This window comes from Melanerpes formicivorus, unplaced genomic scaffold (assembly GCF_026170545.1).
Source record: "Melanerpes formicivorus ecotype bairdi unplaced genomic scaffold, bMelFor1.0.p_v2 SCAF_4, whole genome shotgun sequence".
Classification (NCBI taxonomy): Eukaryota; Metazoa; Chordata; class Aves; order Piciformes; family Picidae; genus Melanerpes; species Melanerpes formicivorus.
The window spans coordinates 35036545-35050936 of NW_027142356.1; the positions used below are offsets into that span (position 1 = coordinate 35036545).

General features: G+C 44.5%; 1 protein-coding gene across 1 annotated transcript in view; it reads left to right on the top strand.

Annotated features, from left to right (window-relative positions):
- LIMCH1 (LIM and calponin homology domains 1) overlaps positions 1–14392 on the top strand; it is a gene marked incomplete at its 3' end in the record, with an annotated part of 231155 nt that overhangs the window by 104815 nt on the left and 111948 nt on the right. The gene's annotated exons all lie outside the window — the stretch shown is intronic.

The window sequence follows — 14392 nt, forward strand, 5'->3', positions numbered from 1 at the left end:
TCTTCCAGTTGTGGTGCTAGCTTTACAAAGACTGGAACCTATGAGCTGGAAGCAGTCACCACAAAAAGATAGTTCCTTGGAATGAAAGAAAACTGGAGTTGTGTATTTTGTCTCGTTTTCTTTCCCCCAAATACCACAGTCTGCAGATAACATTCACTGTGGGACTGTCTAGGGAACTGCTTCATGTTGACTTTAAGGGCAGAGTAAAGTTGGCCATAATCTGTTCTAAGCAAGGAAGACCACAGAGGAGGTGCTGACAGCCTGTGGGCGCTCCGGAGGTCGCCTCAAAGGGTGGCACAGTCCTGTGACTGCTGTTGGGGAGGAAGGTGGGGGTGTGAGTGGGTGTTGGGTCCAAGAGGATTAGCCATATAAAAATACAGTTGTATTGATTTTACCTTAAGATGTAGCTGGGAATGAAGGAGTCCCTGAGCACAGGGAAGGTGGCCATTCTTGATTTAGACTGATATATACCTGGTTCCCTTCTGTTCTGGCTCTACTGACATTGTCGTGTAGTTGTGTAAGATTCAGTACATATTACTTGTTGGCAGCTGAGGTTGATGGGCCTTTACAGATACTGCATTTAAAAGCTTTAGTGCATTAGAAGCTGTGTTACAGTAATTTTTAAATAGGTTCTATAATCTTATTATTAGAGCCTTCAAGACTGGGTCCTTCAACCTGTCGATTGACAGGCATATTTCTGCGTGAGTACCGCTCAGTGGGAGATCTTAATTTAATTTGTGATTCCCATCACCCTTTCTCTAAAATTTCCTTCTGTGCCTTTCTCTTGCCTCTAAACCCCATCTAATTCTGTTTCTTCACAGTCCTGTTTGAAAGGAATATTGATACAAACAGCTGCAAAAGATACCAGTAGTGCAGTTTTCTTTTCCTTGGCTCCCTTTCAGGAAAGACTCAATTTTTGTTATGACTGTTTGAAGAGGATGATATTGAATTACATTGGAGTTTTTTTCCTTATTCATATGTCAAATCCCAATGGTAAGGTAGTAGTAGGGAGGACACAGAAGTCATTATGTGTGTGTATTCTTCTCATTCCTTCAGGTAAGTCTTTCTTGCAAGATGTGGATCTTCAAAGCATTGCCCAAAAAGCAGTTTTCAGGCTAGCAATGATTACAGACTCATAGAATCAGAGAATCACCAAGGTTGGAAGAGACCTCAAAGATCATCAAGTCCAACCTGTCACCACAGACCTCATGACTAAACCATGGCACCAAGTGCCACGTCCAATATCCTCTTGAACACCTCCAGGGATGGTGACTCTACCACCTCCCTGGGCAGCACATTCCAATGGCTAACAACTCTCTCAGTGAAGAACTTTCTCCTCACCTCGAGCCTAAACTTCCCCTGGTGCAGCTTGAGACTGTGTCCTCTTGTTCTGGTGCTGCTTGCCTGGGAGAAGAGACCAACCCCCACCTGGCTACAACCTCCCTTCAGGTAGTTGTAGAGAGTAATAAGGTCTCCCCTGAGCCTCCTCTTCTCCAGGTTAAACAACGCCAGCTCCCTCAGCCTCTCCTCATAGGGCTTGTGCTCAAGGCCTCTCCCCAGCCTCATTGCCCTTTTCTGGACATGTCCAAGTGTCTCAATGTCCTTCTTAAACTGAGGGGCCCAGAACTGGACACAGTACCTGTGTCCTCTACTTACCTTTCGTAATTACTTTTCTAAATAGCCCACTGGTGCTTCGGGCTTCTTGAACACTACCAGTGGGTGTTTTTAACTACTGTTCTGTGAGTAAATTGTTCCAAACCCACCAAGCCATCTCCTTGTTTTTGAAGGTTCTATACCTGCTTACTTCTGCTACCTCAGTTTAGGAAGGATGTTGACTTGCTGGAACGTGTCCAGAGAAGAGCAACGAAGTTGGTGAGGGGTTTGGAACACAAGCCCTATGAGGAGAGGCTGAGGGAGTTGGGGTTGCTTAGCCTGGAGAAGAGCAGGCTCAGGGGTGACCTTATTGCTCTCTACAACTACCTTAAGGGAGGTTGTAGACAGGCGGATGTTGGTCTCTTCTCCCAGGCAGCCAGTACCAGAACAAGAGGACACAGTCTCAGGCTGCACCAGGGGAGATTTAGGTTGGAGGTTAGGAAGAAGTTCTATACAGAGAGAGTGATTGCCCATTGGAATGGGCTACCCAGGGAGGTGGTGGAGTCACCATCATTGGAGGTGTTCAGGAGGAGACTTGATGGGGTGCTTGGTGCCATGGGTTAGTTGTTTAGGTGGGTTGGATTGGTTGATGGGGTGGACACAATGATCTTGAAGGTCTCTTCCAACCTGGTCTGATCTATTCTATTCTATTCTATTCTATTCTATTCTATTCTATTCTATTCTATTCTATTCTATTCCATTCCATTCCATTCCATTCCATTCCATTCCATTCCATTCCATTCCATTCCATTCCATTCCATTCCATTCCATTCCATTCCATCCATTTAAAGGGATGAGTAAGTGGCTGTTTTAAGGACTGCATGTGAATTTCCAAGGTCAAGCACTCTAGTCTGTTACACATGGTGATGGTTTACTGTTTTCACGTGCAGACATTGGGAATGTTTTTCATTTACCTCTACCATATCTGTATTTGAAGAAGTGTATTGACAGTATAGTCCAGAAGCAGTTATAGCTCCTTGATAATTGACTGCATAAGAGGGGCAGTCCTTTATTTATTGCTGATTTTTCTTTATTATCTTAGTTTTGGTTGGTTTGCCGTAGTATAAAGTTACTTCTTTCCAGTTATTTCACCCCAGTGGGTGTGATTTCCTCCACTGCACTTAGAAACACTGTGAAGCCTTCAGTACCTTTTCTGCTTTGTGTGAGAGATCTCCTTTTGGACTCTGCGGTACTGCTTCTGCCTAAAAAGTATAACTTAATCATTCTAACAGAATCAATTAATTTCCTCACAACAGCTGGTTTTTTCCAGCCTTAATGATTTTATAGTTTAGTGGTCATGTGGGTTATGGTTGGACTCGATGAGCTTACAGGTCTTTGCCAGCAATATGATTCTATAGTGTTTAGTTTACTAGCAGAGACAATAGGTAGGCTTCCTTTCTTCCTTTTTTTATGTAGTTGGAGCTCAAAGTTGTGAGTAATTATGAAGTACTCAAAGAGTCTTTTGCTTCATCTTTATCCTCCAGAGACACAAAGTCATATATTATGTAGCTCTATGAACTGTCTATTCGAGTCTAATCCTCTAGATGAGACTACTTTTGTCCTTTTTTTGTTGCAAGGACAACTCAAGAAGGGGGCTTTATTGAAGCAAAGTGACAGTAAACTTGCAGCCTACATTGGAGACGTACTGGGAGTATTATCAGGTGTTAAAAACTTACTATATTTCATGTTTGAGTGACTTCTCATTACACTGTGTGAAGTATTGTGTGTATATATAACTGGTCTAGTGCTGACAGGCTGAATTCCTCAACCTTTTCCTGGTGTTTTGAGCTAGATAAATCTGCATGTACTCTGAAATTCTTCCCAGTGAATTCCTTGTGTGGTTTAAGAGGCAATGACTTACTTGCAGACCTTTTGTATACCAGAAAACCAGTCATATAAGCAGAATTTATTGATTATAGTGTTAAAGGAAGTACTGGGAGGATCTGCACACCACAGTGCAGTGTGGATGGAAGGCTGACCATGAGCCAGCAATGTGCTCTTGTGGCCCAGAAGGCCAATGGTATCCTGGGGTGTATTAGGAGTGTGGTCAGTGGGACAAGAGAGGTTCTCCTTCCTCTCTGCCCTGGTGAGGCCACATCTGGAATATTGTGTCCAGTTATGGGCTCTCAGTTCAAGAAGGACAGAGAGCTGCTTGAAAGAGTCCAGCCTGTGCTGGATGAAAATTATTAAGGCAGTGGAACATCTTCCTTACGTGGAGAGATTGAGGGAGCTGGGGCTCTTTAGCTTGGAGAAGAGGAGACTGAGAGGTCACCTCGTTCATGTTGATAAATATGTAAAGGGTGAGTGCCAAGAGGCTGGAGCCAGGCTCTGCTGGGTGATGCCCAGTGACAGCACAAGGGGCAGTGGTGGAAGCTGAGGCATAGGAAGTTCCATGGAAACAGGAGGAAGAATTATTTCACTCTGAGGGTGCCAGAACACTGGAACAGGCTGCCCAGGGCGGTTGTCGAATCTCCTTCTCGGGGGACATTCAAAACCCACCTGCATGTGTTCCTAGGTGATTTGGTATAGGTTATCCTGCTCTGGCAGGGGGGTTGGATCTGATGATCTTTTGAGGTCCCTTCCAGCCCCTAACTAGCACTTCTGTGCTTCTATGAATGCTAAGCACCGGCAATATCAATACACAAAGATGACCTTTGTCTAGTTGCAAGTCTAAGTCAGGATGTGGATTGCATGGAGCATTACATATAGAATTACATATGTTCAGCTTGGCAGGCTTGCTTGTAGCTTGCTTTGATCTCCGGAAGCGCCGACTGCTTCTGTTATCGCGGCAGAAATGATACATTGCTTTAATGAAATCAAACCTAGGGCCAGCGGTTTGCTCTCCAGACCTGGGAGTTCTGAGTATTACATTTGATGAAATGCTTTCTCATTCCTCTTCAGCATTCATTAATCCAGAGAGGTAATGCTGCCACCACAAAAGCAAACTGGCAACACAGCCCCCAAACCATATTAAGCCTAGGTGGGAGTCAGAGGCTTTGCTGAAAGAGCTGTGCTGCCAGAAGAAATTTCCTCGTGTCAGAAACTGATCCTGAACATTTTTGTTTGAAGACTGTCAGCTTTCCAAAAGCATCTTCTCGTGTATTTAATTGTCCAGAACTGGAAAATTGTTTTGGCTGAGTTAATTAAAAGCCCATCTGAAGCTGCAGAAGACTTACAAAGATGGATTATGAGAGTCCCATGAATGTAATTAATGTGTGAGTGAGTTTTACAGATCCAGCTTTCCTCCCCCCCCCCCCTTCCTTGAGTTGGTTTCTTTCATTTTTATGACATTCACAATGGGCATAACTAATTTTTAAGGCTGCTTCTAATTAGTTTTGTACAACTGTGCTCTATTATCGGCTTAATTATAGAGAGAGGAAAAGAAAATGTCCATCATCATTGCTGATAAGCTTTGCTCTTTAATGCTAACTACTGCACGTTGATTGCCTTTTTTCCCTTAAGAAAAAACACCACCCCAACTTCTAGATTTTTCTTCCTGTCCCTGGGTAATGTCACTCTGTGAGAAAAGAAAATGTTTTTTGCCTTATCTTTTGTTTGACAGGGTTTGGGAGAGTTTGTAGCATTACTTCAGTTCCTTGAACAATCCCCACAGGAGCTCAGACACTTACTTCAGAGGCTGTGTGAAAGACTCTCACATATAATAGTAGGAAGTAGTCGTGACAAAGTTGGAGGGCTGAACTTAGGTTGGATCTTGGCTTGTGTTTCAGCAGCACTGAATAAAAACCTGTTTGCTGTGGCCTCCAGTTTCCAGCTCCTGTGCCATCCTCAACTTTGTGGCATTTGTTTTGATTGAGCAGTGGGGAAAACAGCTCTGCCAGAGTCACCTGGTTGCATGGTTGAGGAACAGAACTGTAAAGTGCTGTTTAAGAAAAAAGCTGGTTCCTGTGAAAACAAGTTGTTTTGGTTTGGGGTTTTTTTGCAGTGATTATTTTCCTAGGAAGTTTCTCTTGGCAAAGCATTCTCTGGGAACTTGCAATGAACCTTATTAAGAACAGGTAACTGTCTGTGGGTGCTGGTCATTTGCTCTAATGCTGTGCTGCTGCATCAATGCCAATATTTTTTGGTGTCACACAATGTCCCAGAGGGGCCTTGACAGGCTGGACAGATGGGCAGAGTCCAACAGGATGGCATTCAACAAGTCCAAGTGCCAGGTGCTGCACTTTGGTCCCAACAACCCCATGCAGCGTTATAGGCTGGGGTCGGAGTGGCTGGAGAGCTGCCAGGCAGAAAGGGACCTGGGGGTATTGGTTGACAGTAGGCTGAACATGAGGCTGCAGTGTGCCCAGGTGGCCAAGAAGGCAAATGGCATCCTGGCCTGCATCAGGAATAGTGTGGCCAGCAGGAGCAGGGAGGTCATTCTAGCCCTGTACTCAGCACAGGTTAGGCCACGCCTTGAGTCCTGTGTCCAGTTCTGGTCCCCTCAATTTAAGGAGGACATCGAGAGACTTGAACATGACCAGAGAAGGGCAACGAGGCTGGGGAGAGGCCTTGAGCACAAGCCCTATGAGGAGAGGCTAAGGGAGCTGGGATTGTTTAGCCTTGAGAAAAGGAAGCTCAGGGAAGACCTTCTTGCTGTCTACAACTACCTGAAGGGAGGTTGTATCCAGGTGGGGGTTGGTCTCTTCTCCCAGGCAACCAGCACCAGAACAAGAGGACACAGTCTCAAACTGAGCCAGGGGAAGTTTAGTCTCGAGGTGAGGAAAAAGTCCTTCCCAGAAAGAATAATTTGCCATTGGAATGTGCTGCCCAGGGAGGTGGTGGAGTCCTTGTCCCTGGAGATGTTCAAAAAAGGATTGGACGTGGCACTTGAAGCCATGGTTTAGTAGTCATGAGGTGTTGTGTGACAGGTTGGACTTGATGATCTTTGAGGTCTTTTCCAACCTGCTTGATTCTATGATTCAATGAAATGTCAGCACGTTACTAGCTTTCAGGAATTTGTGCTTCTAATTCAGTACAGCAAATTAAATCTATTTCCTTTTGTTCCATGTAGATATGAACCTGAAACTAAAATTACAGGACCCAGGTACACTGTTGTGTCTCACAGGATTGTTTTTAATGATGGAGAGCTGCACAGAGCTTTAACTGATGTGTTTAAAAAGAGACTGGATGAGGCACTTAGTGCCATGGCTTAGTTGATTAGATGGTGTTGGGTGATAGGTTGGACTGGATGATCTCTAAGGTCTTTTCCAGCCTGGTTAATTCTGTATTCTGTGTTGTGATATCTAGATTCATAAAACAGGATAATATCTCTTTCCTTATTTCGTACTGATAACTGGACAAATAAATTTGACTATGGAAAAATTGACATGGAACAGTCTTGCTGTGTAAGTTGTGACATGTGTGAAGTAATCAGAAGCAAAATTGCCTTACTGTCTGAAAACCAGCAGCTTCTTGGCACTCACATCATGAAAGCACTTTTGTGAATGCTGATGGCAAGCAAAATGTCAACATCACAGCAAAATGCTGTGCAAACCCTTCTGCCATGGTTTCTGTGGATCTTTGCTAAGCAGTAACTGGCTTCTCCTCTTCTGTCTGCCTTCAGTTCTGATCTCTGAGTACTTCTCTAAAACAATAATGAGGGTCTGGCCAGTGGCTCTCAGCAGCACTGTGTGCTTTGGCTCATCATATACTGAGGTCTATATTGAATCCCTTCACTACAACAACAGCAGAGTCGCAGCTTGCTTCGGGTTGGGAGGGATCCTCAAAGGTCATCTTGTCCAAAGCCCCTGCAGTGAGCAGGGACACTCAGCATCCTTAAAAAACAAAAGGAGTTTGTATCATTGTGTCCTTGTATGCATGTGATGTTTGTTTTCTTTCTCTCTCCAAGCTTTCTAGACTCCACCTCCAAAGTCATTTTTCATTTATATTTTCCTGCCTTTTTGTTTTGGTCTCATTTGAGCCAGGCAGAGCTACCTTAGGAAATTCCTGTTCAAGGACTTCAGCTGCATGCTGTCGTGGTGTTTCTAAGTTCCATGGAAAATACAACAGTCAGCTAACAGGTGTTTCTTACCCAAGCTGTTTGTAAACAGAGTCTGTGCGTGGAACAATCTACTGTGATGCTGCAGTTAATTCATCACAGCAGAGAAAAACAGCCATCAGTGCAAATTTGGCAGGAAGCATAAAGGAAGCAGCAGTGGTGGGGGGAAAAAAAAGGAGATCCAAACCAATAAAATCTGAAACTTTACATTGAAATTCAGCTCATATTTTTTTTTACTATTATTTTCCCCCCCCAGCTGGATTGAAGGCTTTATTGCTTCTAATTAACCATGCAAATGCTGTCCACAAAGCCTTGCACTTCTCCCACTTAGAGAAACAGCCAGTGAAATGCAAACCACAGTACTGGCATCTGATTTAGTAATTTATTGGTTGAAATGGATGTGCTTGCTCTGGTGTTGGGTTTGGCTCCAAAACTCTCATACTTCTGATGCTAGAAACTAATCATCAATCTGGCAGTAGCATATGTGCTGGAGACATATTCCACTGCTGCTCTTGGGTTCAGCCTGTGTTGCCCAGGCTTCCAAGTTGGAACTTTAATGATGCATGGCTATGAGAGAGGATCAAATAATAGGAAATGAATAGAAGACTTCAACTATAACAACCAAAACAAAACATGATCCCCCCACGTTTATTTGGCTTTGATAATCTGAGCTGCGTTTAGCTATGAAGCACAGTCTCAGAGAAGTGAGTTCAGCCAGCTCCTGGTAGTCTTCATGTTCATCATCCTACTCTGGCTCATGAGCTGTCCTTAACATCCAGGAGTGGTCCTTTCTGTCCTCAGCTATGAGCTGGAGTGCTGCATTTCTCGTGGCTGGAGGTGAAACTTGAAGTGAGTGACACCTTGTTTGCTTCTGAACTGGCTGTTATTGATTCCCCCTCAGGCCTCAGCCAGCACTTGGCCGGGGCTTCTGCAGACCAACCTCATTGCTGGCCTTAAAATTCTTTTCTCTGGATGCTTCCTTGGCTGCAGTGTTTCTGGTGCACTCAATAATCCAAGCTGTTTGTTGGCTGCGACCTCTGTTCGTCATGCTAAGGATATTGTCCCTTTCTGCCAGTGCTCAGGAATTTGTTCCTTGCTATAAGCTGATGGCCCTCATTTAGCACCCAGACCACCCTGAACAGTTTCCTTGTTGGGTCAGAATGGCACCAGCCAAGATCATAGGATCATAGAATCATTTTCATTGGAAAAGACCTTTAAGACTGAGTCCAATTTGTAAGGCACATGTGAAGGACAGCTGTGAACTGTAGCTGCTGTGGACAGATGCAGACTTTGTCATGTTCCCAAACTAGACTTGTTAGGATTCAAAGGTGAAGCAGTTTCAACAGTCAGCTTAAGCTGTGCCCTGAGCCTGCTGAGCTCTGCTGCTGTGAATGTCATGACTTGGTTTGTCCAAATGCTAATAATATGTGTAAGCTCTTTGTGGCAAGGATCATCTGCTAGTCTGTTTTTGTCTAACACCTCACCCCATGAGTCCTGCTCCATGGCCAGGACTCCTGGACAGTATGTTAATACAAATAATAAATAACACTTACAAAAATATCACAGGCATTCCTGTGTCATTCACAGCCTGTTTTTAGACTGCTCTCCCAACTTGAGTCTTCAACTGTGGCCAAATCAATAGCTGTATAATTAGCTGTGTTCATGTAGAGTAATTTTAAATGGTAATAGGCAAATCCAAAGGTAAAGGGAACCTTTTCTGTGTTAAAACAGAAAGAGGATGACTGCTGCAGAGGATCTCAACTTGGAACTGTGGTTTTGTTTGTTGTTTTATGCAGCCCAGACAAGTACCACTCTAGTGAAAAAATAGGTGCTTGATTAAAAGCAAAGAGTCTGACTGTTTTGGAGCTGTCAAGTGACTTCACAAAGATGTTGTTTATAAAACTATCTAGGTAAGAGCTCAATATAATGATTGTTTACTCTCTCTCTCTCTCCTTTTTTTTCCCTCTCTCTCTTTTTGGACACAGGAGGTATAATAAACTGAAGGATTCCAGGGCTAACATTTGAAAATGGCAAAATGAAAAAACTTTGCTGCTGCTGAAGTCCTACTGCTAGGCAGCTGAAATGTGAACTTGCCCTCATCATGGCATTAACCTTTACTATAAATGACAGAGCCTTTCCTGGGGTTGGGGAGGGCAGCTGGCTTCCAGGGGGAGCTCATTTTGTACCCGTGAAAAATGCAGGTTGCCCACTGGATTAACTCTTTAGATTGACTTTCAGTTCCTAGTGTCCTTCTGCAAGTTCAGCCATGGCTTGCATTATGTTGGTTTACTGACTCTGAGGATTGCAGGAATGGCAAGCTTTTGAAGAGTAATCTCTAAGCATCTATAAATATCAGAGAAAAATTTGCTCTAACAAACAAAATCCCATTCACTATGTAGCTTAGGGCTGTACTATATGAAGTGGAGAGTCCAGTGCCTGTTGTCTTAGAAACTAAAGGCCTCCTGATCAGAACAACTTAAACTCTTCAGTAGAGTAGAGTAGAGTGGAGTGGAGTGGAGTGGAGTGGAGTGGAATGGAATGGAATGGAATGGAATGGAGTGGAATGGAATGGAATGGAATGGAATGGAATAGAATGGAATAGAATAGAATAGAATAGAATAGAATAGAATAGAATAGAATAGAATAGAATAGAATAGAATAGAATAGAATAGAATAGAATAGAATAGAATAGAATAGAATAGAATTCTCAGGTTGGAAGAGACCTTTGAGATCATCAAGTCCAACCCATCATCCAACACCATCTAATCAACAAAACCATGGCACCACGCACCCCATCCAGTCTCTTCCTAAACACCTCCAGTGATGGTGACTCCACCACCTCCCTGGGCAGCACATTCCAGTGGCCAATCTCTCTTTCTATGAAGAACTTCTTCCTGACATCCAGCCTAAACCTCCCCTGGCACAGCTTGAGACTGTGTCCTCTTCTTCTGGTGCTGGCTGCTTGGGAGAAAAGACTAACCCCCACCTGGCTACAACCTCCCTTCAGATAGTTGTGATCTTATGACTTGAAGCTTATGACTACTTAACAGCTGGGCAGATGTCATGTGGTCTGGAGGTTTGCTATCTTTAAGAGTTTCCAGTGGAAGAGCTGGATGCCCTGAATCTGCAAATGTGTTGCCTGTGCCCTGTGATGAATGTGGCACTGTTGGAGTTGCATTCAGGAACTTCCAATTTTGGGCTAATTTCTGATGCAAAATCAATTTGTTTGACAATACTTTAGGCCAACCCACATAAAATAAGCTGAGCCATGACTATCCATGCATTGAGGCTAAAAGGGGTATCAGCTTATGTCTTGGAGAAGAAAAACTAGACCTGAGCTGTCTACAACTACCTGAAGGGAGGTTGTAGCCAGGTGGGGCTTGGTCTCTTCTCCTGGACAGCCAGCACCAGAACAAGAGGACACAGTCTCAAGCTGTGCCAGGGGAGATTTAGGCTGGATGTTAGGAAGAAGTTCTTCAGAGAAAGAGAGATTGGCCACTGGAATGTGCTGCCCAGGGAGGTGGTGGAGTCACCATCACTGGAAATGTTGAAAAAGAGACTGGATGAGGCACTTAGTCCCATGTTTGGTTGATTAGCTGGTGTTGGGTGATAGGTTGGACTCAATGATCTCAAAGGTCTTTTCCAACCAGGTTGATTCTGTATTCTGTTGAGTCTCTGGTTGCTTTCAGGTGCTCTGAATTTTACTTTTCTACACCTTCTACCATGCTGGAGCTACAGTGGGCAACTGATCTGGCTGAAAACCACCCTTCCCCTTCTTTTGGCAGCATGTAACTAACTGCATGAGTAAGAGCATGGGCAGGAGGGAATGAAGAGGCTCAACAAATTGGGGAAGCAGGTGTCATTCGATCAGTTTAAAGTAGTTCCAAAACTGCAGCTGGGGGATTTAAACCTAGAGCCAATCCTGAAGTTAGTCACAAGCCTTAAGCCTAAAGTCAGGAAAGTCTCATCCATAAATCCCAAGTTAAAGGTTGCCTGTCTTGAAAACTATACTTAGTAGTACTCTCACTCCCTAATTCTGGAAAGCCTCTCACAGGTTGGAGTCTGTAGGTCTGTGCTATAAATACTGTCTCTGATCCTCAACTGTCTCTTTCAGTGACACGCATCCTCTGCTGCAGGCAACAGCTCAATGCCAGTATTTGAAAGAGTGAGAGCTAAATTCAGTGTAAATGGGGTTGTGGTGGACTTGGCAGAGGAGTGTTAATGGTTGGACTTGATGGTCTTGAAGGTCTCTTCCTACCTAAATGGTTCTGTGACCAGAGTAGGAACATTTGTAGTGTTTGCTGCTACCCTGCCTCCTCGCAGCAGGTGCTACTGCCTGTAAAATCCATGTGATAAGATCTGGAGAATGTTGATAACTGGTGAATAGAATAGTATAGAATAGAATAGAATAGAATAGACCAGACCAGGTTGGAAAAGACCCCCGAGATCATCAAGTCCAATCTATCACCCAACACCATCTAATCAACAAAACCATGGCACCAAGCACCCCATCCAGTCTCTTCCTAAACACCTCCAAGGATGGTGACTCCACCACCTCCCTGCGCAGCACATTCCAATGGCCAATCTCTCTTTCTGTGAAGAACTTCTTCCTAACACCCAGCCTAAACCTCCCCTGGCACAGCTTGAGACTGTGTCTTCTTGTGCTGGTGCTGGTTGCCTGGGAGAAAAGACCAACCCCCACCTGGCTACAGCCTCCCTTCAGGTAGTTGTAGACAGCAAAAAGGTCTCCCTTGAGCCTCCTCTTCTCCAGACTAAGCACCCCCAGCTCCCTCAGCCTCTCCTCACAGAGCTGTGCTCCAAACCCCTCCCCAGCTTTGTTGCCCTTCTCTGGACACCTTTCAGCAACTCAACCTCTTTCCTAAACTGAGGGGTCCAGAACTGGACACAGGACTCAATAGTAGCACTGGTGCTGTGAAGAAGGAGAATGCTTTCCCAATAGTTCTCAACTTGACCAGTCCCCAGAAGGTGAGCAGAAAGAAGTTTCCACAGTGTGGTTAGATCAACAGATCTGCTATCTCAAAACGAGCCAGGGAGGCTTAAGCTTTCTATTACCTTCTTCTCCTGTGAAAAGGGAATAAGCATCAGTTAGCAACAGGTCTATTGTGACCCTGGCTCTTAGGCTGAAGATGGTGGCTGAAGAATGCTGCCTCTAATCCCCCTCTTGGCTGTGAACCAACGTGGTGAAGTCTGTTGCAGTTTACGTCTGCTAGCAACTGTTGGTAGTGTTTCTATGCTGAAAACCTTTCCGGGCACTGTAAGTGGATTTCTGTCAGATGATGTGCATGGTGCTAGCAGGAGCCTACGTGCTGAATGCAGATGGTGGAACGTGTCTCACTCCAAAGATCACATTGCAGTTGTTTCCCTGCCTTAAAGCAAACAAGCAAAAAGGCAAACTAGGAGGAAAACCAGCGCCTTAACGATCCATGCAGAGTGGTCTCTTTGGTTTAAGAGCCCAGGAAAAAAAAATCTGCAGTGTGGTGCTGTGGTCAAGAGTTCATGGAGGCTGAAATATCTGACACTCAAGTCTCCTTGTCTTCTGCATTCCTCAGTGCTCCTGGATTCAAGCCACTCGCTTCCTGCTTGGCACAGTACTTTCCAATTGTAATGTGCTTCCTCCTAAATGTCCAGAGGTCTAATGATACTATTGTAAACCTGTTAAAATTAATGCTGCAGAGGAAGGAGCTCAGTTAATTGCTTGTGCAAAAATACTGTGCTAGGCAGAGCTATCTGACTGGGGGGACACCAAAGCCATTCAGTATTAACCTTTTGAAAGTCGTGTGGTATTATGTGGAAATCTGTCCCAAAGCTTAGTAGGAGAATCACACATTCATTCCTGGACAAACAGTATAACTAATGGTCTAGAAAATGAATATTGCAGTACAGAGGCAATCCCCAGCTACTTGAAGTGGTGTCCTTCCCTTAAAAGTTCTTTCTGTTGCCACTTCTTTGTTTGCTTCTAGCTCCTCATCTTCATGCAGGAAGCACTCTTACTAAGATGGCAAATGTCTGTTTCTGTTTGGGGCAATAGTGTGCACTGATTGATTACTGTGAAACATGTGAAAAGGAGTCCTCTTTTCAGACCTTTCAAGAGAGAGGATTGACCTTGCTAAATGTGTGCATGCATCCAAGTGTGTGCTGAGCTCAACACAGCTTTTTTTCCCCAGCCCATTCTGTACACTCCTTTATCACTTCAGCTTTTCTCTTGTGAATTGCACTAGTTCTCACGCACAGTTTGGAATCAAGCTTGTGTTTCCTCCTAAGGCAGATGCTTTTCCCCCTTTCCTTTTCCTTCTCAGGGGTAATGTTGGTATTTGCTCTATTTTTACTGCAACAACAAGAGAGATGTTCTTGACACGATGTGTTGCACAGTCGTGTTGGTGTGTTGGGAGGCACATTGGACTGAGCGCCAGATGTGAGGCTCATCCTTGCACCTGTTGTGGGACAACAACCTTCAGCTGATAGCCTGGGCTGCTGCTGCTCCTGCTTCTTGCCTTTTATAACTCCTGGGTTAGTTGGGTGCTGTGTAGCTTGGTCGCACAGCTAGCAAATCCCATGGGTGTTACCAAGCATTCCTGGATGTTTTCCAATACCTTCACTGCTGCCTCGTCACTCTTGTCCTTTCACTGCCATTTCTAGTTTGGTTAAAAGGAGGCTTGCTTCATTTTCCAAGACCAATCCCAACTTTACCAGTCCTGCCTAGCAACCCCTCAGAGCTAATGC